The sequence below is a fragment of the Anomalospiza imberbis genome, chromosome 6, assembly GCF_031753505.1.
Source record: "Anomalospiza imberbis isolate Cuckoo-Finch-1a 21T00152 chromosome 6, ASM3175350v1, whole genome shotgun sequence".
Classification (NCBI taxonomy): domain Eukaryota; kingdom Metazoa; phylum Chordata; class Aves; order Passeriformes; family Viduidae; genus Anomalospiza; species Anomalospiza imberbis.
Window position 1 is genome coordinate 38,674,186 of NC_089686.1, and position 25,444 is coordinate 38,699,629.

General features: G+C 44.1%; 1 protein-coding gene and 1 long non-coding RNA gene across 2 annotated transcripts in view; one reads left to right on the top strand and one right to left on the bottom strand.

The window, feature by feature from the left end:
* Positions 1 to 281: 281 nt before the first annotated feature.
* LOC137475827 (uncharacterized) lies at positions 282 to 20,714 on the bottom strand. The gene is made up of 2 exons (XR_011000092.1): positions 17,093 to 20,714; positions 282 to 4,734 (listed from the first exon to the last, which is right to left on the bottom strand). It is a non-coding gene; the product is annotated as an uncharacterized lncRNA (long non-coding RNA).
* CREB3L1 (cAMP responsive element binding protein 3 like 1) overlaps positions 13,068 to 25,444 on the top strand; it is a 74,266-nt gene continuing 61,889 nt past the window's right edge. The window contains exon 1 of the mRNA XM_068193536.1: positions 13,068 to 13,089. The gene's annotated coding sequence lies outside the window, so the exon portion shown is untranslated. The remainder of the gene's footprint in view (positions 13,090 to 25,444) is intronic.

Here is a 25,444-nt window from a genome sequence, read left to right on the forward strand (position 1 = left end):
CCCCGCTTCCCTGCCACCGCACAATGAGCTGCTGGGGGCTGCCCGAGCGCCAGCAGCCAGCCCTTGCAGGGTCACTCCTTATCTGCAGTACACTAGTTTAAGTTACAGGCATGCCCCTGTGCGTCTCCGGCTTCCTAAAGTATCCAGAGTCCCAGAAATACTTAAAACCTCGCATTTCTGTCGAAGCTACCATTGCTAAAAACAGTGAGACATGTTCTGGACGCCGCGGGATTTGCATGAGCTCTCACGAAAAGCCGGGATTTGATGCAATGCAAAACTGATTTTTTCTTTAGTAGCCTCTTATATCGCTTTATTCCTTCGAAATTTTCACAAGTTGTGAAGAAAAGTGTTTGCATTATCTCTGCAAATGCTTCAGGAAGCCACGATGAACTCTTTATTATATTGTGAAACTAAATCTATAAAGCAGTCATGATGAGTAACTCGGGGACAAGTCGTAATTGGCCAGAAATGCACAGTTTTATCATCTGGAGGATTCTAGAGGACTCGGCGAGAGTGAGAACTTACAGCGAGGTTTTCTCTCAACTGTAAAAAAGAGATCTGTAAGCCATTGTTTATTTAATTACTGTTAATTTTCCACTTCTTTTCCATCAATTGGATGCGAAGTTCGGCGTGATTTAATTGTGAACTTTACAGCATTTAGTGCCCTTCTTAAAGCTGTAGCTCCTGGACTCATACAATTATGCAAGAAACTCAGGCTTATTTTTTTTTAATGAAGTTTCTAGCCTGTGGGTTTGTGGATGTGACCTTAAAGACACAAACCTTAAATGCACACAAAGGAAAAGATATTAGGCAAATAGAGTAATCTAAAATGCCTTTTTTTTTTTTAATGTCACATTGATTGGGTTTTTCTTTTTGAGGCAATATCTCCTACCCTTTTTTTTTCCTTTTTTTTTTTTTTTTTTGGCAAGCCAGGTATGATGCTAAACAGTAGGGTTGACAGAATTCTAAGAAAAGGAAAACACAGAAATTAGATCTGGGTGCTCATGAAATTGTTACTGATAGGTGCACAGTTCATGGGATATCAGGTAAGGTCAGGTGCACAAGACTACCAAAAATCTAGCAGCCATCACAGTAGAACTTTCAACGTGTCCAGCTGTAACAAGAAGTGTTATGGTCACTATAACTGAGATATTAGATATTACAACATTTCTAATTAGTATATATTTGCTTTTTATACTTCTTTCTACTTTATTTCTACAGCCTTTGTATAGATCAAGTGAGCTTGGGCTAAGCTCTGTTACTGTCAGATCAGCTTGTAGTTTGCTGTGATTTCTCCTGTGGCTGGGGTGCTACCTAGCCCCCTCCCTCTTTAGCCCTCCAATCTCAAATCCGTAACCAATTTTTAAACCCCCCTGAAAATCTCAGCTCCAATTCTCTGATTTTCCCTTCTCCATGTAAACTTTTACTACCAGCACTTTAAGCTGTAGAGGCCAGTGTTACAGCCAAGACAGCCTGGATTTTGATTTTACCTTCAGTTAGTTTGAAGCAAGGAGTCAGCTTACTCTGAAAACAATCAGACCAGAGTTGCTTTTGTCCTTCAGATTTTTTTGATAGAGACACCAGAAAAAGAAATAACTGAGTAAAGCCTGTTTGTTTTACTGTTTTTTATCTTTCTGGTGTAACAAGCAAGTTGAAAGAATCTAGAATGAGTGATTTAAGTGTTATTAGAGATTCGGCATGTTTATTTTGCTGAGGAGTCATTACACAGAGCCTAAAGTTTGTTTTTTAAAGATGAACTTTGGACAAAATTCAAAGGAAAAATAATCATCAGCTGTTACTGTAGATGCATGCAGAAATTTTTCATGGTTTGTCTTAGAGCTCAGACCATGATAAGTATCTCACACACTGCCCACAGTGATCTCTGGGTCATGGCAAGGTGGCTCAGACCATTTTCATAGAATCATAGAATCACTTAGGTTGAAAGGGATCTTAAAGGATGTCTGGTTCCACCCCACCTGCCATGGGCAGGGACTCCTTCCACTAGACCAGATTGCTCAGGGCCCCATCCAGCCTGGCCTTGAACACTTCCGGGGATCGTCCACAGCCTCTCTGAGCAACCTGTTTTAGTGCCTTGCCATCCTCACAGTGAAGAATCTCTTTCTAACATCTAATCAAAATCTACCCTCTTTCAGAATAAATCCATTATCCCTTGTTCTATCACTACATGTCCTTGTCAGAAGTGCTTCTCCAGCTTTCTTGTAGACTCCCATTAGGTATTAGAAGGCTGCTATAAGGTGTCCTTCAGGCTGAACAGCCCCAACCCTCTCAGCCTGTCTTCACATGAGAAATGCTCCAGCCTTCTGATCATCTTCATTGTACTCCTCCAGTCTCTCTCCAGCAGATCCACATCACTCTTTTGTTGGGGACCACAGAGCTGGACAAATCACTCCAGTTTCTTATAAGGTGCCATGAGAGCAGAGGGGCTGAATCCCCTCCCTCGCCTTGCGGCCATGCTGCTTTTGATGCAGCCCAGGACGCTGTTGGCTTTCTGGGCTGCAAGCACACATTGCTGGGTCATGTTGGACTTCACATCAATCAGTCTGAATTCAGCAGTTTAAGCCACAAGACCTTGATTATCACAGACATGCTAAAAGTCTTTCCTTTGAAAACTGCACATGTGCACTTTGTTCAGACTTGCAATGCTGAAGAGAAGTGGTTCCTGCCTCTGTGCTACTTAGCTTCACTTCCACGTCAATAAAAAGAACCCCCATTTGTGTATATGAAGAATTCACCTTCTAGTAGCGTGAGAAGTGGTTTCATGTACGAAATGGAAAGCAATGGTATCATCAGATGCACAGCTAAATGTTTGAATAAACTGACTGGTTTCGTATGTTGGGTCTATACAGAGATATCTACTATTATTTCCTTTCAGTGAAAGGAAATCTTGCTAGAAGCTTAGGGGGAAAAATCCTCCTTTGCTTGTTGAGTCTTTATGCACAAAGCTGACCCACACACCTCTGCCTCTGAATGTGATGTTTGTGCTGCTTATCACAAGTCATAGTTCAGTTTGTCTGGGTTTTCCACTTTCTGCTTGATCACATCACTCTGAATGCTCATCCAATCCCCTTTGCTTAGTTATTATCCTAAGAGCACTTAGAAGTACAAGCCAAATACAAAGCCTTATCAAAGTTAGTGGAAAAGTCACAAAACTCAACAGGATTTGATGAGAACTTGTAAGCAGCTGCTAGGTTTTATTTCTCATTGTATACTATTTCACCAGTTTGGGAGGAATTCAGAGAAAGAAGCACAGTCCATGTAAAGTATTAATGCAAGAATAATAGTAATTGCTAGCAGTTATTGTACCAAGTGTTCAAAATAAAAAGTTACATCATAACATGCTAGCTTTGCTACAGTCAGCCCATCTTGTAGTGCCGTTTGTTGAGAATACTTAGAACGTAATCTGAGAAGATATTAGTTAGCATGCATAAACAGTCTTCTAGCAACTTGTATTAAAAAGAATTAGCAGCAAGTGCACTGACAGGTCACAGATTAGGCTGACAGTGGGTAGTTACATAGCACTTTCTGTTCCTCTGGTTTTTAGAGACAAAACTACCTTAAAAACTAATCCAAGAGTTAGTTACTTGCCTGTTGCTGTTTTTCACTGTGCTTTTGGCAGGAATGCTAGATGGCTGCAACTAAGAGGGAAGATACCCTGTGCAGCTTAAAAATGAAAGCTATAAGACCATTTCAGGCAAGACATACCCCAGCCTAAGAAAACAGTTGGGAATCTGTCTTTCTCATCAGTGTTTGAGCACAGGTGTATCTCACCAGCAGGATCCAGGCAAAGAGTGCCTTCTACAAGCAAATATCTTCCCCTTCCCAGGTCAGGGAAGGATAGGACATCGCTTACTTCCAGATAATAAGGAAAATTAACCAGGCTGTTTAGACCACCAGTTAGGACCAGAGCCTAAAAACATGATGAGCTTGAGGCACTCACCATTAAGGACATCAGCCTAAGTGGAAACTGCACTGCTTAACACAGCAACCTCTGACTTTGACTGGGGATTATTGCCTTACACAGGAGTTATGGCTTACAGCAGCCAATGAAGCAGACCCCTGCTTACCTTGTCTCATCCCGAAGTGACTTTCTGACTTGTCAGCTGTCAGTTGGTCCAGCCAGGAGTGGTGCAGCTGCAAATCTCACTCACCTGAATGCTCTGCCTGGGAGGCAGCTAGGGTGAGCTAAAAACAGCCATAGGAGTGCATTGTCCAGGATCTATATTCAGGTAAAAGTAATTCAACATTCAGGCTGCCCTGTTGCTTTTGTAAAATACATCTTCCCTGGGCTGCCCTCAGCAGCTGAGCCAGGGAAGGCCTGTCAGCACAGCACACCAATGTGTTTGCAGTGGGATTTCACTGGAGATGCAAGCTCTTCTGAGAGTAGCCTTGAAAGGAGACTGTGTCCTGGTGTCTCTTCCCCTGATCACTTACTGCGTTGCTTACCAGAGGCATCGGTTATTTCATACAGAAAGTAGAGGACCATAGCTCAGAGGGGGTAGCCTGGCCTGTTGCACCAGAGAGCATGGGGGACATGTGAGGACTCACCGCTCTCTCTTACCTGCCAGCAGCTCCCAGAGCTCTTCTTCCTTGGCTTCCCTCTCAGGCTTTCAGTCTTGTTAAGGTTTCGATATGTAAAGTCAGGAAGGTTGTCAGCTCCTTATGTAATCTGACCTCCAGCAAAACACTGTTTCAACCAGTACTTCTGTATCAGATCTGCAATTAGGGGAGGCCAGAGAGCATTTTACCTTTCACAAGCCATGCTTGCTTTCTTCTTCTGAATGTGCATCTGCTTTCAGAGAGGCTGGTGATGTTGCTGCTTCCATACTAAAGGAAGATCTAAGGAGTGATACTGTCTCTGGGAGTCAAGAGGAATGGGTTTCCTTGCCTTTTTTTTTCCCTTTCTCCTTAAGTAGAAGTGAGCAGACGTAAAGGGGACATTGTTCATGGCTCTCAGGTGGCTGGCCAGGCTGACTAAGCACGGTTTTGGATCTTGTACACTGTTTAGAATCACAATGAGCTAGAGATTGTGTGCCAAGATGCAAATGGTCCAGGGAAAGGATCCTCATTTTTAAGCCAGCAGTATGAAGTATCCTAGGAGCAATTGCAGTTCCATTATCAGATACAAGAAACTGGTTTTGACTCATTGTCTTTTTTGTTAAACAATATAATGCCCCCTAATTCAAGCTGATTTGTTGTAATGTTGGTCACCCTACTAAATTTTTCAGCTGGCCATTACTGATTAGGGATATCTAGTCTCCATCAAAATGCTCTTTTCCAGATACTTTCACAATAATTCTTCCACTTCTATTTTTGAGGAACTTGGGAAAAAAATATAGAATTGGAAAACTGTGGATGGAAATGAAACCAGTATGTTTTCAAGGACTGCTGAAAGGAAATGACAGCTTTTGTAATGAAGATTAGTGTGTCACTAACCTGATAAGCAAATAGAAATGCAGAGTGGTAAACCAAGGGCATGAGCCACAGACCAAGACAGCAGCTACCAGGACGTATTGCAGGCATATAGATATCTCAACAGCCTCCCACGTGCACAGAAATCAGATATTGTTACAAACAGCAACAAAAAAAAAATTAAAAGTCAATTTCTGTAAACAATAAAACACCAGTAGATGGGACATAATGTCTTTTTAGTTCTTTTAGTTGTCAATGGTCATTTTGGCACCTTGAGGAGAGACATGATAAAGCAAAGTCTGCTACAAAATCCAAGGAACATATAATGTAAAAGGTCATTAAGAGGAAAGGCAGGGAATCAGAGGACCTAAGGAAAACTACAGGATGATGATAATTCCAGGATGTTAAGTACTTCAAATACAAGTACTGATTGTGGTTTTCAAAAATACTTCTGTAAATTTGTCCCCTAAACCCTTCAATATCACTAGATACATAAACAGCCTGGAGTTTGAGTGAATGGAACATCTGAAAAGCAATTCAGTTATCTTGAGTATTTAATTAAACATATATTTGAGCCACCAGTTTGGGACTACCAGCTGAGCAGCATCTTGTCCTATAGAGTAATGTAGCAAGAGCATCAGTGTTTGAAAGTAATAAAAAAGTAGTAAGCTTTGAGAAGTATTAAACTACTGGAATCTTGTGTCTTTATTACAGGTTGCCTTGACTTTACCCTGCTGGAAAGTAGCCCAGCATAGGCACAGGGACAAGGGAGGGAAGATGAGTTATGAAACAAGTGTTATGAAGGGATGGGGAAGGGGGATCTAGGAGCAGAGCTGTGCCTAGCTTTGCATGCAAGAATAAGAGTTAACAGTGACTCAGTGGACAGAAAGGTCAGTGCTAGTACAGGTATTCAGAGTGAGTTTTCATGGCCTAACAATAAATAGTGTTAGTCACCTCTAGATTATCTGGGATTAAGTGTATCATGGATAAAGATACCCCTGAGATGACTGATGCTGAATTAGCATGGTCTTGTTCACACAGCACCATGCCACACAGCATTGCATCTTCTGAGAGCTGTGGTGCCCCTGCCATGACAGCCTCTGGAATCACCAGTCCTTCCCAATGGCATGATACCTCCTTCTCCAAGCTTCTTTGGCTATTTCTGGGCTTCTGTTTTGACTGTGTTATCTCATCTTGCTGCTTTCTGGGATAATCCAGAGTTTAATGTGCTGGGTTTTCAACACAGTGAGAAGGGGCAAAGTAAAGATCGAAAAAAAGTCAATAAACCTGATGGACAGGGGAGGCATCTGCACAGCGAGACAATGCCCTTTTTATTTAGTCATCTCTTACAATACAACTACCACATCATAAATTCAGAGATACATGTTTGTAGAGAGAGGTCCTCACAGATATTTTATTTATAATTGATTTTAATATCTTCCACTCAAGTCTTCTGTTGTTTGAGTGATAGACAAGTTGCAAAATATATCACTCAAGACTTAGGGAATTGGGCAATTAAACATGTTTTGTGTTCTTTGTGTTCAAAATTGATTAATAACGGTAAGATACACCAACATTTTCAGCTAAAAGACAGTTAGAGAATGTCAATAAATTCACAAATATAATTGGCATTGCTTCTGTATTTGAAGAGCACACATAAGCATACATGTATTTTTTTCTCACTAGGAGGAACAGAATGAAAAGTCTATTTCTTTCAAAACTCTTATGAGACTATCAAGTAGAAATCATAGAATCATAGAATATCCTGGGTTAGAAGGGGACCACAAGGATCAATGAGTCCAGTTCCTGGCCCTACACAGAAGAGTCCCTGTAGTCGCACCATGTGCCTGAGGACATTGTCCAAACACTTCTTGAACTCTATCAGGCTTGGTGCTGGGACCTTTTCCCTGGGGAGCCTGTTCCAGTGCCCAACCACCCGCTGGGTGAAGAACCTTTTCCTAATATCCAATTTAAACCTTCCCCTGACACAATTTCAGGCCATCCCCTTGGGTCCTGTCAATGGTCACCAGAGTGAAGAGATCAACGTCTGCCCCTCCTCTTCCCCTCATGAGGAATTTGTAGACTGCAACAAGGTCTCCCCTCAGTCTTCTCTTCTCCAGGCTGAACAGACCAACTGACTTAAGCAGTTTCTCATACAGCTTCCCCTCCAGGCTCTTCACCATCTTCATTGACCTTTTTTGGACAATCTATAATAGTTTCATGCCTTTCTTATATTGTGACACGCAAAACTGCACACAGGGCTCAAGGTAAGGCCACCACAGTGCAGAGCAGAGCGGGACAATCCCTTCCCTTGCCCGGCTGGTGCTGCTGGGCCTGATGCACCCCAGGACATGCTTGGCCTTCCTGGCTGCCAGGGCACTGCTGACTCATAATCCACTGTCAACCAGGACCCCCATGTCCCTTTCCTGTGGCACTGCCCTCCAGCCTCTTGTTGCCCAGTCTGTCCACACATCCAGGGTTGCCCCATCCCAGGTGCAGAATCAGGCACCTGCCCTTGTTAAACTTCATATGGTTGGAGAATGCCCAGCCCTCTGACTTCTCAAGGTCTCTCTGCAGGGGCTTTCTGCCTTTCAGGGAGTCAGCAGCTCCTCCCAATTTTTAGTATCACTGGCAAACTTACTTAGTATGCCTTTGAGTCCTGCATCCAGTTCTTTAATGAAGATATTGATGAGCACTGGCCCCAAGATGGAGCCCTGCAGAGCCCCACTAGTGACCAGCTGCCAGTCTGATGTCACCCCATTCACTATAACCCTTCATGTCCAACCTGCAAGCCAGTTGCTTACCCATCATATTAGGTGTTTATCCAGCTGTGGGCTGGACATTTGAAGGATGCTGTGAAAGACAGTATCAAAAACTTTACTGAGACCCAAAAAGATTACTTCAGCTAGCTTCCTTTGATCAACAAGGTGGGTTGCCTTGTTTTATAAGGAAGATAAATTTGACAAGCAGAACTTTCACCTTATGAACCTGTGCTGGCTGTGGCTGATAACCGTGTTGTCCTTCAGATGTTTTTCAGTAACTCCCAGAATAATCTTGTTCATATGATTATGACATTTTCAGGCCATGACAATCATGACATGACACAATTTAATTAGTTTGTCTTGCAGTGGACTTGAAAGCACCATATAGAATTTGAATAAAAGCCTATGATAGTTTGAAAACATTGCAAAGTTCCAGGTCACCTTAGTGTCACTGGTAATATCAGTGGGGCTCCTGAAAACATTCACTCAGTGCTTGCCATCAGTTAGGTAGTTAAACAAGGAGTTGAAAGTTATCTGAAGTGTACAAATTTCAACAGGAGTTTGTATTTTGTCTATTTATGAAGCCATTATGCACCCACCCCCTCAGAGCAAGCTGAAGCATTTTGTTTCCATAAAGATACACTAGAATTAAAAAGGCAACTGAAGGGATAGGGAATAACTTTCACCAAGAGGAAAAAAACCAACCTGGGGTCTAGGACATTTCAGATGAAATAACAGAAACTGAAGAGGGAACATAAGAGGCCTGCTAAAAGGACAGCAGCATGGAGAAGGAAAATAGGGATCACTCACCATCAAGTTGCAAGAGTAAGTACTACTGAGTGAAATGATTAGACAGTGTTTGAAACAAACAAAAAGCAATACTTTTTTGCTCAATGCATAATCACATTTGGAACTCATTGGTGCAAGATTTCATGGACCCTGATAGTATAAATGTGTTCAGAAAGGCATGAAACAAATCTACTGAAGGATGCAACATCTGACTCAGCAAGCAGTTTTACCAATGATTGCCAGAGGCTCATGGGGGAAGAGCCTTCTGGATACATCCCATTTCTTACAACCCCCCTTAAACATCTTAGTTGGGACATTTTCAGAGAAAGCCTGCTCTAGATGACCTATCTTTGGTCTCCTTCAATATCGTCACTTTTATGAGTTCGGGAATAAAGGAAGCAGTAATATTTCAGTCAAGGAGAAAAAAATCAGTGCAAGAGGCTTCTGTATTCATGAGTGCCAATGGTATATAGGCTTTGCTCTTGAATAAAGTGAAACTACTTGTACTGTGGGTCGGGTTTTCTTCTTCTGAGAATGAAAACAGGCCTTACATTGTCATTCATACTACATTTGTTGAACGAGACACAGTTTATCTTTTAATAAAAACACTGTTCTGAGAGGAATCACATAAGGGGCCTTTTTAAAAGCTGTGGAGGAAATGGACTGCATGTCCCTGCTAAACTTAAACAGCTTGATCCTTGATCTCCACCACTGTTCCCAGGCAGCCAGCACTAGGCAGGAGCCAGCCTGGGGACTGCCCAGTGGTGCTGGTGCCTGGTGTGGCACTGCTGGGCCTCTGTGCTGGGTTTGTAGCCATCCAACAGCACACTTCCATCCCAGGTAACCTCTTCCCTGGAGAAGCGGAGATCAAGGCCAACCCACATAGCAGCTTCCACTTAGAGGCCACTGCTACATAGAGGAGGAAGAGGAGGAGGAGGAAGAGAAAGAGGAGGGAAGAATTCAGAAAGCATCAGAGTCTTGAGGGTTTATTTCCAGGCATGAGCACATTTGTCTGTAAACAGCCTGGTGAATGTGTATGAAGTACCACTGGCTCTGCTGAGGGGCACAAGAGAAAAAAGGATGGCCACGGGGAGCTGCAGGGGCTGGTTTGCTGAAAAGTCACCACTCTTTCCAAACCCTTCTCCCTGAACCATATACACTTAGAAGAGCAGCAGATCCCTCATTTCTGAGGGAACATCTGAAGGTGAAATGTCCTATGCACAGCACTTCAGAGACAAAGCAATGCATGTTACACAACAATTAAGCTCTATTTACAAGTATCTGTCTGAAATTTGAAGCTTCCTGTTTGGACCTAAGGAAAGGCTTGTGTGCCTAGAAGCTTTTTGGTGTTTTTCAGCAATACTGGTTGATTTCATAATATATATATTACCTTCACAACTTGCCCTTCTTTATCCTTAGACCATGGCAACGACAGCACTACTAAATATAATATCGAGAGTTGGCAAAATATATTTTTAACTCCCTAGTTTCACATGAACCATGTCTTCCCTTCCTTGCATGGGATACTTGCAGCTTTCTAGAGCTTCAGTATGAGTAAAACTGAACTTAGAGGGCCAGAGAGTAATTATGTCAATGGATACTTCTGGGGAATTCACTCAAAAGTTTAAAATCTTTTTCAGGAATGCCTCCTGACAAAGATGAGAAGACTGGATATTAACCTTGATGGATAAAATGAGAGACCTCAAACTCTACAAGCTCTCATGGAGAAGAAATGCCTCTATTAGAGATTTAGAGAAATATTCAAGGAAAATGTCAAAATATATAAAACAATTTCCCATCCACCACACCCCTCAGCAATTATACTTTCACCTAGAACTGAAAGAAATTAATTATTCCCCAGAAAAAAATGTTTTCCTTCTATTTGTAAAATGCCAAGGGATAGGAAGTTAGTCCCCTTCTACCATGGAGTCCTTAGAGGGGATCAGATAGCTTGTGTTTATTTATCTTTACTAGCATAACCAGCTGTCAGTGGATTATCTCCTTCTGTCATCGATATGGCTTCCTTTCACGATCAGGCAGCTGCAGGAGAAGCAGAGATTTTTTTTTTCCCCCTGATTTTTGGCTTGTTAGTTAATTGTGTCTCTCACTTTTAGTTGAGGGAGCAAACTGCTTGGTGGGGAATCTGCCCCTGAGGCCAGTCTGTCCTGCTACTCTGCTATGCAACTGAAAAATTTAGAGGCTTCTTCTTTGTTTCAATGGTGAGACTGAAATAGCATAATCAGATAAACAATAACATCATTTTGCACCCTCTGGCTCAAGATACAGCTGCCCCATAGATATGCTTTGAAATGATACAGGCATGGCACCTTATGCTGGGAAGTGGGGGGATTTTCCACTGCAAGCTAGGATTGTCCCAGATGTACAGTGTTGACCACAGCAGCATCAACACCTGATTCAGATGAGAATGATTTGGCACTGTACACATTTTTTTGGCACAGTTAAGGAAAAGACTGTCTATTTACACCCCTAGAAACTTAATGTACAGCATCAGCATTAACAAACTCCCACCCTTAGCTCCATCTGAATCTGCGTGCAGAGAGAAAACATGCACCTGGCTTTCTGCTACTGCCACCCGCAAACCTGGGATTAACATCTGCAGGGGGATATGCCTGTGCTCAGCACAGAGTGTGCAGCATTAGGATTATTCAGATATGGGCCTTATCTTCACCTGGGAGAGGAAAAAGAACAGTAATAAGGAGTCCTCCACAATGCCAACTTTCCACATTGCCAAAGCTTCTTTCTGCATTGCCACAGTTTAGTGCATGCAGTTGGATCACTTTGAGGGAGTGGTGTGGGGTGAGAAAGGTCCCTGTGATGCTTTAATCTATGAGGATCTAGGATAACTCAGCAGTGTGTGGGCTGGAGTGGGGTGATGCCTGGATGGTACCCCTGCTTTTGGAGTGCTCCACAGTAATTTGAAGGCTGAGATTCCTTTGCATTTTGAGGTGGGGACAGATAATCTCAATTAAAAGGAGACTGAGATGCTTCTTTTGGGACCAGCTGAGGCTACTCAGTTTCAGGGAGATGGATGATGCTTCAAGAAAAACATCTCAATGGCTGCCACAATTCAGAAGTGTCACTTAATCCTCCATTTGGGATGATGTGAGACATCTCAGTTTGGCAATGAGAGAATGCCTCAGATTCATTGCAGAGCATTTATTCAGTGAGAGGCACATAGGGGGCACTCAACATTCAGGGACCTTCAGATCTGAGTCCATTGACCTCAATAGGCCAGTACTGATATTAAGGATACAACCATTTGGACGGGGAGTTAGCTTAAGGAATATCAATGTTTGGAATGCAGGACTGTATGATATAGAAGGGACCAGAGAACTTCAGTTTGTGGAGGGGAAGTTGCCCAAGGGCACCTCCATGGTTCTGCCAGGATACTTGGGTATGATGGGTATCAGAAGGGCAGAGCTTGGAGGTCTCCGGGTATCTGGATCTGGGAGGGTACCTTGCAACTCAGGTAGAAGATACATATGGTGCTGAGCACCATCTCCCCTGTGTCTCTGGCTTCTTAATTTGGGAAGATCCATTATGCCTTCATCCTCTGTTAAACCACTGGTCCAAACAGTACTACTGGCAACCTCTATGCAGTTGGTGGGAGGAGTATAGGAAAATATTGAAGTCCAAATTTGTATGGGCTTTCTGTGTCTACACCCAGGCTTCGTGGGGCTTGGCCAAGGGGTGGTAAACAGGCCTGAGCAGAATTCTTGGGTATGACAAGCTAGTGGTCAAAGCCAAGAGAGTGGTTGGTGTTACATTAGTTCCTGTGCTGGAGAGCAAGGTGAGGGCTTGCAAGCTACAATGAGGCTCAGAAAATGTCATAGTGAGGCACTGTCATTCCAGACAGGCTTCTTCCTTCAGGGGTCTGATACTATGTTCAGTTCTGGGCTCCTCACTACAAGAAAGACACTGTGGCACTGGAGCAAGTCCAGAGAAGGGCGACAGAGCTGGTGAAGGGTCTGGAGCATAAGGTGATGAAGAACAGCTAAGGGAGATGGGGGTTTTTAGCCTGGAGAAGACAAGGCTCAGGAGTAGCTTTATCACTCTCTACAACTACCCAAAAGGAGGTTATAGTGAGGTGAGGGTCAGCCTTTTCTCCCAGGTAACAAGTGATAGGACAAGAGAAAACAGCCTCAAATTGCACCAGGGAAGGTTTAGATTGGATATGTGACAAAACTTTTCACAGAAAGAGTTATAAGCATTGGAACAGACTGCCCAGAAAAGTGGTGAAGTCACCATCTCTGGAAGTGTTCTAAAACAGGTGGATCTAACACTTGAGGACATGGTCTAATGGTGAACATGGTTGTGGTTCTATGTTGATGGTTGGACCTCATGATATTAAAGGTCTTTCATTTCTTTTTCCCCATCTCTTTCCTTTCAGCCCTAAGTGCAAGAATACTTCTACATTTAATTATTCTCCTCCATGAAATCTCCCTTCTCTCCTGTCTCCTAATGCATATCCTCTCTCACATCCTTGTTTCCCCTTGCTCTTGTGTACGCACTTCCCTAGCTTCCCATCTCTTTCTCCCCCTCCTTTCTTGACATTTTTCCTTCCTCTCCTTTTTGCTGCCTTTATCCCAGTGAGTGCCCCTTCCTCTCTTCCTTTTCCTCTATCCTCTTCCTTGTTCTCTTGCAACTTCCCTGGCTCCCAGATTTCTCTTCCTGCTATTGCCCCTCTCTAGCCCTAAAGGTCTCCAACTCTCACTCTATTTCTGGGAAGACTGGTTTGAGATAGCCCATGAGGGTGACAAACCTAAAAAGAAGGACTTTAAATGAGAAATCAAGAACAAGCCACAGGGAAAGCTGAAGAAGTGAAGTGTATAGGAAGAGAGTAAAAAAAGGTAAATGAGACCAGGGAGGCAAAACCAGAAAGAAGAACTAAGAGTCACAAATCTCCCAGACATGGTAGAGGGAGAGGGAAAAAAAAAAAAAAAAAAAAACAAATAAAACAGCTGGAAAATGCAGCAGAAAAGATAAGGCTCTTCCTCGTTATCTAGCACTGTGGCAATGAGTCAGAATCAGCAAGTTTCTGATCTCCTACTCAAATGTAAACAAATATTCCTTCATCTTTATTGCAGTGGTGCCCAAAGGATGCCAATCACACAGCACAGCAGGTTTATTTGCACAAAAGAGACCTCGCAACCCCCAGCAGCACTTCTGCTGTAAGGCAAAGTCAAAAAGAAGGAGGAGAGTGCAGCATACCTGCAAAGCTGTAAGGTGGGTATCAGGCTGAGGGTTAATAACTGGTTGAGTTTTTCCAAGGTTTTTTTCCCACCAAATCTGAAACACATGAAATTTACCTGCTGGAAAGATGACATGGTCTGACCTGCTGGAACACTGTTCTGTGGAGAAGAAACTGCAGGTCCTGGTGAACAACAATCTGCCCATGAGCCAGTAGTGCCTTTGTGACCAAGAAGACCAATGGTATCAGGAAGAGCACTGCCAGCAGGTTGAGAGGTGATCCTACTCTACCCAGCCCTGATGAGGCTTCCTCTGGAGCACTGGGTCCAGTTCTGGGCTCCTCAGTACAAGCGAAGCATGGAACTCCTAGAGCGGGTCCAGAAGAGTGAAACAAAGATGATTAAGGGAGTGGAGCTTCTCTCTTACAAGGAAAGACTGAGAAAGTTGGGCCTGTTCAGCTTCAAGAAGAGACAACTGAGAGGGACCTCATCAATGCCTACCAGTATCTGAAGGGAGGGTGTCAAGAAGATGGAGCCAGGCTCTGATCAGTGTTGCCGAGCAATAGAACAAGAGGCGATGGGCAGAGACTGAAACAGATGCTCCATGAACATAAGAAATAATTTTACCATGTGGGTGACCAAACATTGTAATAGGTTCCCCAGAGAGGTTGTGGAATCTCCTTTCCTCGAGATACTCAAAAGCCATCTGGACACCATTCTGAGTAAAGTACTCTTGGGTACCCTGCTTGAGCAGGGAGGTTGGACTAGATCACCTCCAGAGCTCCCTTCCAACCTTCCCGATTCTGTGAAGATTCTTGCCCACAGGTGAGCCAGCATGACTGCTCCGGCAGGAGAGCCTGGCCCTCACCAGCTCTGGTCCTTCTCTTCGGCCTGAGATACATCAAGTAGCTAGATATTCTGCTCTTCTGCCCTTTGCTTCTTGTAACTGAATCCTACACAGTTCCAAATAACTCTTCTCTCTTGTATTCAGTAAAGTCTAATCCCCATGTTTAGCTATGTTAACTGGAGAAAAGTGCTGGAAAAGTGCTTGTTAAAGATTGTTGTATTCTTGGACTGTGAAGTCTATAAGCAAAAAACAGATTTTGCTCATATCTTTGGAACCAAACCACATGAAAATAGTTATGATAAAGAGGGATTACCTTTGCTAGGTACATCTTGCCTATATCTGACCATATGTCTGTGTGAAACTGCCTCACCCTTTATATTTGTCAGGAGAAGCTAAGTAAAGGTTGTATTAACTGCTATTTACACTTGCCCTGTGGTATGCAGGCATTGTGAAATTCAAAGACAATTTAGAATGCTGTCACCAGTCCTACTGATGGTATTTTGCACTCCCTTTACTTAGTACAAAGCAAATTGTACTTCACATATTTAATTTTTTTCTAAAAATTAAGACATTAAACATATTTGCTTTTCAGCTTGCAATGCTCCATCCCTCTGATGCAGTGGTTCTGACTTCCAGGGGGATGCCTTTCTAGAAATGTTTGTGCCCAGCTGCTCGCTGTACAAATATGCCCTTAGGATCCACGCATAGCGAGTACCCTTCCTTTAAATCCATGTAAGTTAGTTATGAAGGAGAAGAGTCACTTAAAATACTTTGATCCTTTGCAATCAGTCTCTGAAGAGCACAAAGTTTCCTTTGGCAGCAGAAATCCGTTAATTCCATCAGCAAGACAGCACAGATTGAAGCTGCTGGCACTTAATATATGTAAATTGTCAGGAATTCTAAGGCACCCATCCACACCAGCTCTTCTGAAGGCAAAGCACTGTGCCCTATGTCTCTCAAATCCAGCATAGTCTTGACCAACTCTTGTTGACTATTTCTGGCATGAACTAGGGAAGCCCTTACATAGATTTTAACACTTGAAGGGATCGCACCAGTTGCAATGCTGTATTTCAAACATGTAGCAGAAAACAGGAAAACAAAGTGCAAGAGAAGTGATCTGCGTTCAGATCTCTTTTCCAGTCGCTTGCTGGTGGTGCACTAGCCAAATCACTGGATTTCTCTGCCTCCTCTTCTTTATGCAAACAAGGGGAAGTGATACTTAGTCATTATTAGAACATCCAGGGATGCAAATTACTGTGTCAATGATTACTGTTTGTTCTCAAAATACATGCCATTTCCCTTTATCCCATTTACAACACTGGATTAGTCACTTCCAATATTACAGAATCATAACCATTCATTCCTTCAGATAAAGTACTAAAAAAAAGGGTCTCTGATCTCTGAGAGGTGGGCCGCTATTTAACCCACATGTATGTGGGATCAAGTTGCTTAGACACTGGAGTGATGGAGGCTATTAAGCACAGAAGTGACCAATAAACAGTACAAAAAAGTGCATAATATAATGAGGATATAGCAAATGCTTGTCTCATGTAACATCTGATGGCTAATGAGTATTTGTAACTCATATGCAAGAGCAGCTTTACTTTCTTGCAATGATACTGATTGCATCAGGAACTTCATAGTAGTACAGAACAGTACATAAATTAAAATCATTAGACTGAGGGGATACACAGCTATTAGCACACATCAGCATGCTTTCTTGAATGTGGATTTTACAAAGTAGGAAATGTCTTCAAGAATCTACCTACCTCTTTGTGGTTTTGCAAAGGCATTTTTTGCTGCTACATGTGTATTAGTGCCAACTTCTCCCTTGCTGAATTTGGAATTATAAAAAGAAAAAAACCCTGATCTTTGACTATATATTGTTGTAGCAAGGGAGGAAAATGTTTTATTGAAGCTTGCTAGAATTTTGAATGAGCTTTAATCACGGAGATTCTGGAGACAATTACTCAGGCTGTGGCTACACACAAAATTGCAGCAATTGAACTGAAGATTGGAAACTGATAAAGCAGTCCAAGCCTGTAGAAAAACACCTTTCTCTGCTTAGGTCAGCATGGGCCTCACACACCTTTCTTTGCAGGTAAGGAGGAAGTAACAATTGTCATTCATCTTGATTCTTACAAAGTTTGAACACCATTCCACACAACATTCTCCAAAGGAAACAAAGAAAATACAGTTTAGATGAAAATTTTCATAAAGGAGGCACCTGACTGGTTAAAAAATAGATTTAAAATATAGTTATCTATTGTTCTTTGTCAGACTTAGAGGAATTTTCAAATGGGATCCTTCCAACATCTGTGTGGAATCCATTTTATGCAGTATTTTCATTAACAACCTGTGACGAGGGAATAAAGAGTACTCATAAAATCTGCAGACATCATCTAGCTGGGAAAGGATGCAAACAGTTTGGCGGATGGACTGAGAATTCAAAATGATGTTGCTAAATTGGAGAAAATCAACGACTCAGTAAAGAAAAGTGCAAAGTGCTACACTTAAGAGGAAGAAATCAAAAGCACAAAGAGAAAATGGGGACTAAGTGTCCAGGCAGCAGTACTGCAGAAAAGCAGCTTGGGGTGTCAGCCATGAACTGAAGTCAACAGTATGATGCTGTTCCCAAAAAAGGCTGAGCTAATGCAGGGTGCTGGATGCACAGTGCAGCAGGTGACCATTTTGCTCTTCCTGGCCTGGAGAATGACAGACACAAATGGAGGTTTCACAGCCCAGCAGCAAACCTGAGATGAGGCTTTGGAAGATTAAGGAGGCTTGTTTAATATGGGCAGGCCTAAAGAATGATACAATAGCCACTGGCTTCTGGCTGACTGCTGGGAGTAGAACAAATAGAGGTTTCTGCTTCAGAACAGAGACCCTAGGAAGTTCTGAAAACCCCTGCCATTTAGGCATAAGGGCATGAAGTCACAGAGCTACAGAGGTGGCTGTGCAGTGTCCTTCGCCATGCTCTAGCCAACTTCATCCAGGGATGCTGTAGGTAAGATCAGGCCTGACAGTGGGCAGCAAATGAAGGATGCAGATGAAAACAAGCTCAAGGCACCTGCTCAGGCCACGGCTGAATCATGCCATCCCAGAAATGAAGACAAAATTACTTATTTTGCTATAAAGCCCTCAGATGCCAACATTTAATTTGACAGAGAAAGCAGAGCAAATTCTTCCTACATACCAGGTTATGGAGAAACCCTGTGGCAGCTGGCAGTAAAATTATGTCCCTGGCCTTTCCCATTGAGCCATTTCTAAACATCCTGGTGAGGAGATCCTGGGAGGCTTCCAGGAGGCAATATAAAGTGCCTAAGTCATTGTCAGTGCAAGCAGTCCCTGCTTGTCTGCCTGTATCCATGTGGACAGTTTTTGTTTCAGTATCTACTAGTCTCTGTTGTGATTTAAATGGAAAAAAATTGACAATGTTTTCCTCCATGTTTTCAGTTTTCTCTAGAGCTGGCTGCACTTTCTTCAAATACCAAAGCTTTGAATTTCATTGAGGAAAAAATAAAACAAAAATGCAGAAAAATTCTGAAACCCACTAAGTTTTTCACCCTGTTTCTCAACCAGCAGAAGAAAAGCCTAGCAAATGCTAAGTGACAAAAAAGGGTTTGCCAACCCCAACTTCCCAGATCTAGTGACTAATATCTCCTTTATTTTGGATGAAATGGGGTTAGCAGATATATATTGGTCTTAAAAATCAATCAAGAGACATAGGATTCTCATAAAAGTTGAGAAGTTGAGAAGATCCATGGAGATCCATCATTACTGAGGAAGCTGCATCCCCTGCAGTAGACCATAGCTGGAAGGAGGTGAGAAAACGGAACTCTCCTGTTTGCTGTGGAATGAGGTGGAGAGGAACAAGAGCACTGTGGCTGAGCAGGTAGAGGGATAGATGGGCAGGTAGTGGGAGTTGAGACTAATCGGACTTGCTGCAAGACACTGAGGAAGCTTTTCACCTGTCCCTGGGCCTCAATATCTCCAACTATAAAATGAGATGAGCCTAGCTTTTCCTTATAAATAAATCTAACTAACTTTCTTTATGAATGACTTTCCTTATAAATAGCTTGCCTTATAAATAGCTTATATGGCAAACACTACATAGAACATAACGGGCTCTGTGGCATTTTTCATAATAAACACATTTCTAAACCCAAATAGCTCAGTAAAACAGTTACAGATGCTATGCTACTTAAGGGAAGCATGTGCTTTCAAAATGTGTTGTTAGGATAAAAACCCAATTCATTGGACTGATTTAAATGTATTAGCAAGCAGCTAACCTGCAGTAACTGCAAAAATCTAATTACAAAATTAAAACGATTATCAAGGCACCCCTCAAAGTTCATGATACTACATCTATTTTATACAGAAATTCATAGTATCTGAAGCATCCCATAAAATAAACAATATAATCGCTAAGTAAAGAAGGAGTTGTTTTTTGTAAATCTTTTGGGTTAGAGTTAAAATAAGTAACTTTACCGATTAGTCACAGAGTGTTTGCTTACTCGGGCTGGAAGCCAGTCCATGTCAGCACTCCCTGGAGTAAATCCATGTGCAACAGCCCAGTGTCACAGAGATGCCCCAGGTGACAGTGACTAACAGTGCAAAGGGGTGTCTTGTGATCCCAGTTCATGTGCACACAGGGCAAGACCCACATCTTCCAACACTTAGGAAGACAAGCTGTAACCTCAGACTGAGATGGTTCACCAGAGAAACTGCTTCACTTGAAGACCCCATCTGCTCCCCTTTCTTGAAACATTCTTGCCATTAAGGGGATTCTTGCATGGTGGATCTCCTCTACTTGTAGATTGCATACGTAGATTGTACGATTGTATGCTGTACGTAGATTGCAGATTATAAGCAGGGCAATGCTTATTGGTGAGACCAACATGATGTCATTCGTTGGAGAAAATAAAACACATCAGTCCATTATTTTTTCTTTCTGCCAATGGCCAGACAATGATGATTAGCTGGGAAATGTTTGAACAAGCATTGGCAAGTCAGTGCCTCTTTGCAGTGTGGATACTTTGGGATTCTTCCTGAATTTGTCTGGGGCTTCAGAAGACAAGTTCACATCAGGGCCTTCCTTTCCATCATCTTCCAGGAACTGCTTTTCACTTCTGAGAATTACCAGGTGCTAAGACTGATGGCTGAGGTGGTTGCTGGTGGAGCAGGCAGAGAGGATGAACGTGACCTAGTTAGCAGGAACATACTGATCTTGTCAAATATTTCTGACAAAACATTCAGTGGTTTCATTTCAGTTAGGGTCAAAGAAACCTTCACTTCTACACAATAAAAAAGTCTCATTTAAATTATCTTAAGGCAACCATGAAGTTCAGTTCTCCAGTCTTGTCAAAACAAGGGTCTTCAACCAGGTGGTGCTCCTGGTACCACCTATCAACAGGACTATTTCTCTGTACAGGCAGTTTGTGAAACTCGGCTTAGCCCTTTCACAACACCCTCTTAGCACTTTCCAAGAGCCATTTAGCACTTAGCACAGCAAGCAATATGTGGCCAAGAACATGGGAAAAGAAGAGGAATATATTAGGGCCGACTGCTGTTCGAGGGAATTTTCTTATTAAAGTAGATTATAGTATCAGAAATAGTAATTGGGTACTGTTGTGGGGGAAAAAAACAAAAAAAAAAAAAAAACCAAAAACAAAAAAAAACAAAACAAAACAAAACCACAAACACAAACCCCAACCAGCCTTCCAGGGATACATTTCTCCAGACTCTGGTACTGAGTACTTTTTAACCAAATCAAAATCTGCAGTCACCAGAAGCTCACTGGAATCTATGTCTTTGTTCAGTATATAATTTTTTGAACTTAGTTGCCATCTCCTGAAGAACTTATCAATTATCTAGATATTTCCCCCTCTAAATAAGTAATGCACTGCAACTGAGAAACTGCCCATGGAGTATCTGTTAAAAGGAATAGGATGTTTGGTGAACTGTTCCAGGATAAGCTGTTCCTGAGCAGCTTCCTGTTTCTATCATTGTCGGCTCTAGTGTCCATGATTTGGACTTCAGACTGAAGTCTTCCATGTCTGATGCTCCACTTGCTGCACTTCGCTGCAGTCTCTGCAGGGCTTTGTGGCTGGGAAAGATCTGCCCATGCTCTCTCTGGAGCAGACAGCTCAGCCCTTACATGCATTTTATAATTCTTTATATTTCCCAGCTTATATACAGACAATTTTCTGTGTAGTTTCTTACCAAATGCAATACACAGTGTGTTCAGTTTCACCATGTTTCTCGCAGATTTTTCATAAGCTGGCATCACTTTATAGATCTTCCACTGATTTCCACTTATTTTTCTATGGATGTTCTTTCCTCTGCATGACCTGGAGACAGCTTGGCAACCCAAGGCAGCCTAAAGAGTTACTTCTATGCAGAAACTGCAGGTCCTAGAGTGTGCTGAGCCAACATCAAAGATAAAACATTAAAGATACTGACACAGCAATGGCACTGGCAATCAGCTCTTGCACGTGTGAAGAATCTGTAAGGATGCCCTTATGCAGCTCCTTCTTCTATCCATCTGATTAAGGTGATCTGCCACCATTTTACATCACTTTGTCAAATGTATGTTTGTCGGTGCAGTCTGCTGTCACCACGAACACGAATGTCTGTGCAACTTCCCATGTTCTGCTAATTATCCTCAATCTGATACAGCTTTGATCACTTCTTGAATATGGGATTTTCCCTTTAGCCAAGCACTAAGAATGCTTTATAAATCCTAGTTTGTACAAGGGTGGGGAGCTAACCTGGGTTAACTCTGAACTTTAGTTTTCTAGCTTTTTAAAATTTTTGTTTTAAATATTGGGTGGTTTGGCAAAAGGTAGGTGTTTGATGCAATTCAGAACATAAGTCAAAAGACTGCAAAAGTGGAAACAATTAATTCCTTACTTATCCCATCCTTCTGCACTGCAAACCCAGGCTCCTGCAGGGAACAGATGACATGACACCATCAACATACTGATGCACAGTGAGCAGTAGCACTTCTCACTGCACGGTCACCTTGCTGCCAGGGCTGTGGAGACAGACTGGAGCCAGCTGCCAGCTAGCAACTCCCAACAGTACAGCCGTGGCTGCTGGGGGTTCAGTGTTGGGTATTTCCCCAGCCTCTCAGCAAGTTTGCAGTTGGCATGAAATGTCATGCTGCTCGCGACATTCTACTTAGAGACCAAGCTGCCAGTGAAAACCAGCTCTACCTTTTGAACCGCTCTTCTAAGTTACAGAGCCAGCTTTATTTAGTAGGGAAATAGTCGGCTTGGACAGGTAATTACATTCTCAGTTATCTCCTCCTTGAAAATATTTTTCTGTGTTTTATATCTTGGACCTGTTTTGGCGTTTGGATGAGGCTGGTGCTCATCTATCAGTGCAATGATCCAAAGATGCACAGGAAGCCCTACACAATGACCTCTCCTATAAGAGGCAGCTTTAGCGTCGCCTCTGTCCTGCATCCCCCAAGGAAAGCTTCCCTCTTGGGTGGCTTAGTGACACCAGTTTTGAGATGGAGCTGAAGAAGAGGCCGCTTAGCCAGAGCAGCCATTCAAGGACCTCTCTCCCACGGCCTTGCTTAAGGATGGAGGGGAGGCAGCTCCTCTCTGCTGGAATGGACGGCTCGAGATAAGGGCTGGGCAGGCCTGACGCGGGCCCTGCAGCTCCGCCGCGCGAAGCCCACCCGAGGGCGCGAGCCGGGAGCGCCGCTCTTCCCGGCGCTTTCGCCCGGCGGCCCCGGCTGCCCGCGGGAGCGCGCGCGGCGCGCGCGGACCCGCCCTGGCCGCCGTGGCCGCGGCGGCGGCGCCCTCTGGCGGCCGTGCCGGGTGCGCGCGGCTCCGCCGCCGCGGCTGCCCGGGCCCGCCCGGCGCCCCTGCTCCGGCTCGGCATCACCGCCCCGGGATCGGGCACCCGCGGCACTCCGGCGTTCCGGGGCTTCGCTTTGGGCTCTTTGCTGTTTGCGTTTCTGCTCTGACTAAAATGACATTAAAGACCAGCGGGTTTTACAGGAGAGATTGCGCAAACTTTCCGGAAAATCACCGGTAACTGCGGGGGTGGTTGTGGGAAATACATCGGAGGAGGGAATGCTCAGCTCTCCTTTTACGGCCTGGGCAGTGGGTCCGCCGTGTCGGTTTATCTACAAAAACAACCTCGGGCTCGAGGCTTGGCTCAGCACTCATGGTGCACATGGTGCGGACACCGGCACGGCCACGGCTACAGCACAGGCACGGAGACGGACACAGCAGGGCCACAGGCATGGACAAAGCCACGGCCACAGCCACAGCCACAGCCACAGCCACAGCCACAGCCACAGCCACAGCATAGTCATGGCTGCAGCAAGGCTATGAACAAGGCTATGGACACTTGTCATCGCCATGGTCATGGCCACAGCCACAGCATAAGCATGGACAAGGACATATCACAGACTAAAAGGCCATGGCAATGAGCACGGCCGTGGGCAAAAAGGCACTTGGCCGTGGCCACAGCACAGGCGCAGGCAAGGACATGGACGTATCCATGGCCACGGCCAAAATGCCGTGGGCACGGCCACGGGCACAGCATGGCCAGGGCCTTGCCACCAACAAGGCCACATGCACAGACACGGACAAGGGCACGGCCCTGGCACAGGCAAGAACTAGCACAAACGGGGGCACGGACAGGCACACGGCACGGTCAAGGATAAGGATGAGGACGAGGACACGGACAGGGACAGGGACAGGGACAGGGACAGGGACACAGCAGGACACGGCAGTGCCGCCCGCCCGCCGCCAGGGGGCAGCGCCGCCGCGGGCCGGCCGCGCGCGGCCCTCTCGGCGCCTCGTCAGCGAGCGAGGGGCGGGGCGCGGCTGATGGCGGCCCCGCGGCTGGGGCGCCCGCCGGCCGGGGGGAATCGCTTCCGTCTGCCTGCCCTGCTCCATTGCGGTTTTCTCCACTAAGACGAGCAGCAAAGAGTGAGTGGGATTGAGGCCCAAGAGAGAAGATCTGATCATCTGAAAGGAAAGGAGGAGCGAGAGAGAGCGCAAATAAACAACTTCACAGCTTTTCCTGATTTTTCGAGTGGAAAGGGGAGTGTCTGTGGGATAGGCGAGGCTCTGGCCCACATGCTTCACCAGCGCAGGCGGTGGTGGGTTTCAGGAGTAGAACAGCTGTCAGTAAATTCCAACACAGCAAGTTCTGTTTTCCTTTGATTAAGAGAACGAATGCAAAGGGCCAACCACCGGTCAGTTTGGGGGAAAAAAACCACAGAAACAAAAGAGAACTGAAGCAATCCATATCTTTTGATGATAAGGGTAAGACAGCACAAATGTCATCCAAATTGCTGAGCATATCAGTACTGCCTCTGTTACGCTCACGGGTCACATGCAGTGTGAAGTCAATGACAATACCCAACTGCCAGGGCATCTGGGCTGTGTCAGAAAGGCTTGCTGCTCTCTGCTTGCTTAGAGCTAAAAGAAAATTCAGTAAGTTGTGAAGTTGAGTGCTTCATCCTCCTCCCTCCCAAGCTTGAAAAGGTGACAGATGTTTCCTCAGTGCCTGTTATTTTAGACACCTCCATGATTTATATATCTCTGCAAGCTTGGTGGGTGGAATTGCATGTCACAGATGATCTGAAAATAACTTGTATGTGCTCGTATACAGACTCTGATATCTGTTGGCCCAAGTAGAAAAACTCCAAATTGAATCACATGATCATCTGCCTGGCAGATGCATTAAGATGTACTGATGGAGCAGTGGCGGGTTAAAGTGAAGTTGAAATGTTCAGTGAAGAGCACTGGCAAGGCCTTTGCAGTAGCACTGCGCACAGGAGAACCACCACGGCTTAGCCCTCGTGATTGTTTTCCTAAGACAGGCAGTCACGTATAGAGGAAAAATTTGTATTTAGAACAATATGCAATTCCCTGTGGGATCATAGAACTGGACAGACTGCCTTTGGCCTCTGCATGAGAAGTTCAGAAGATACCTGGAAAGGTGGGTGCAGAACTTCGTTTGGATGTGTGGGTCCTTCTCACTAGAAGCAGTACTTGGGGAAATTCTCCTGTGGGACCTTGAAGTGTCAAGCTGTTAACACCTGGTCTAGTATTTTGGGATAGCCTGGTGGAAGAGGCAGACAAATAAATATGTTACATCCACACATGCCCAGCACTCCAAAAATCTGTTAGGTGGCACTATGTATGGCACACAGGCACATCGCAGACCGAAAGCCCAGTGTCAAGACTAAGATGTAAGGGAATGTTCTCAGGTGAACTTCTCAAAAGCAAAGGTTTCTGCTTCCCTCCTTCTGTAGAACCCAGGGAGTTTCACCCAGCTGCTTTTTAAGTTTTCCCCTGAGTGCTCCTTGGCTTCCTTTGGGTACAGCTCAGAACCAGCATTCTCTGGAAGACGATAATATTTTCCAA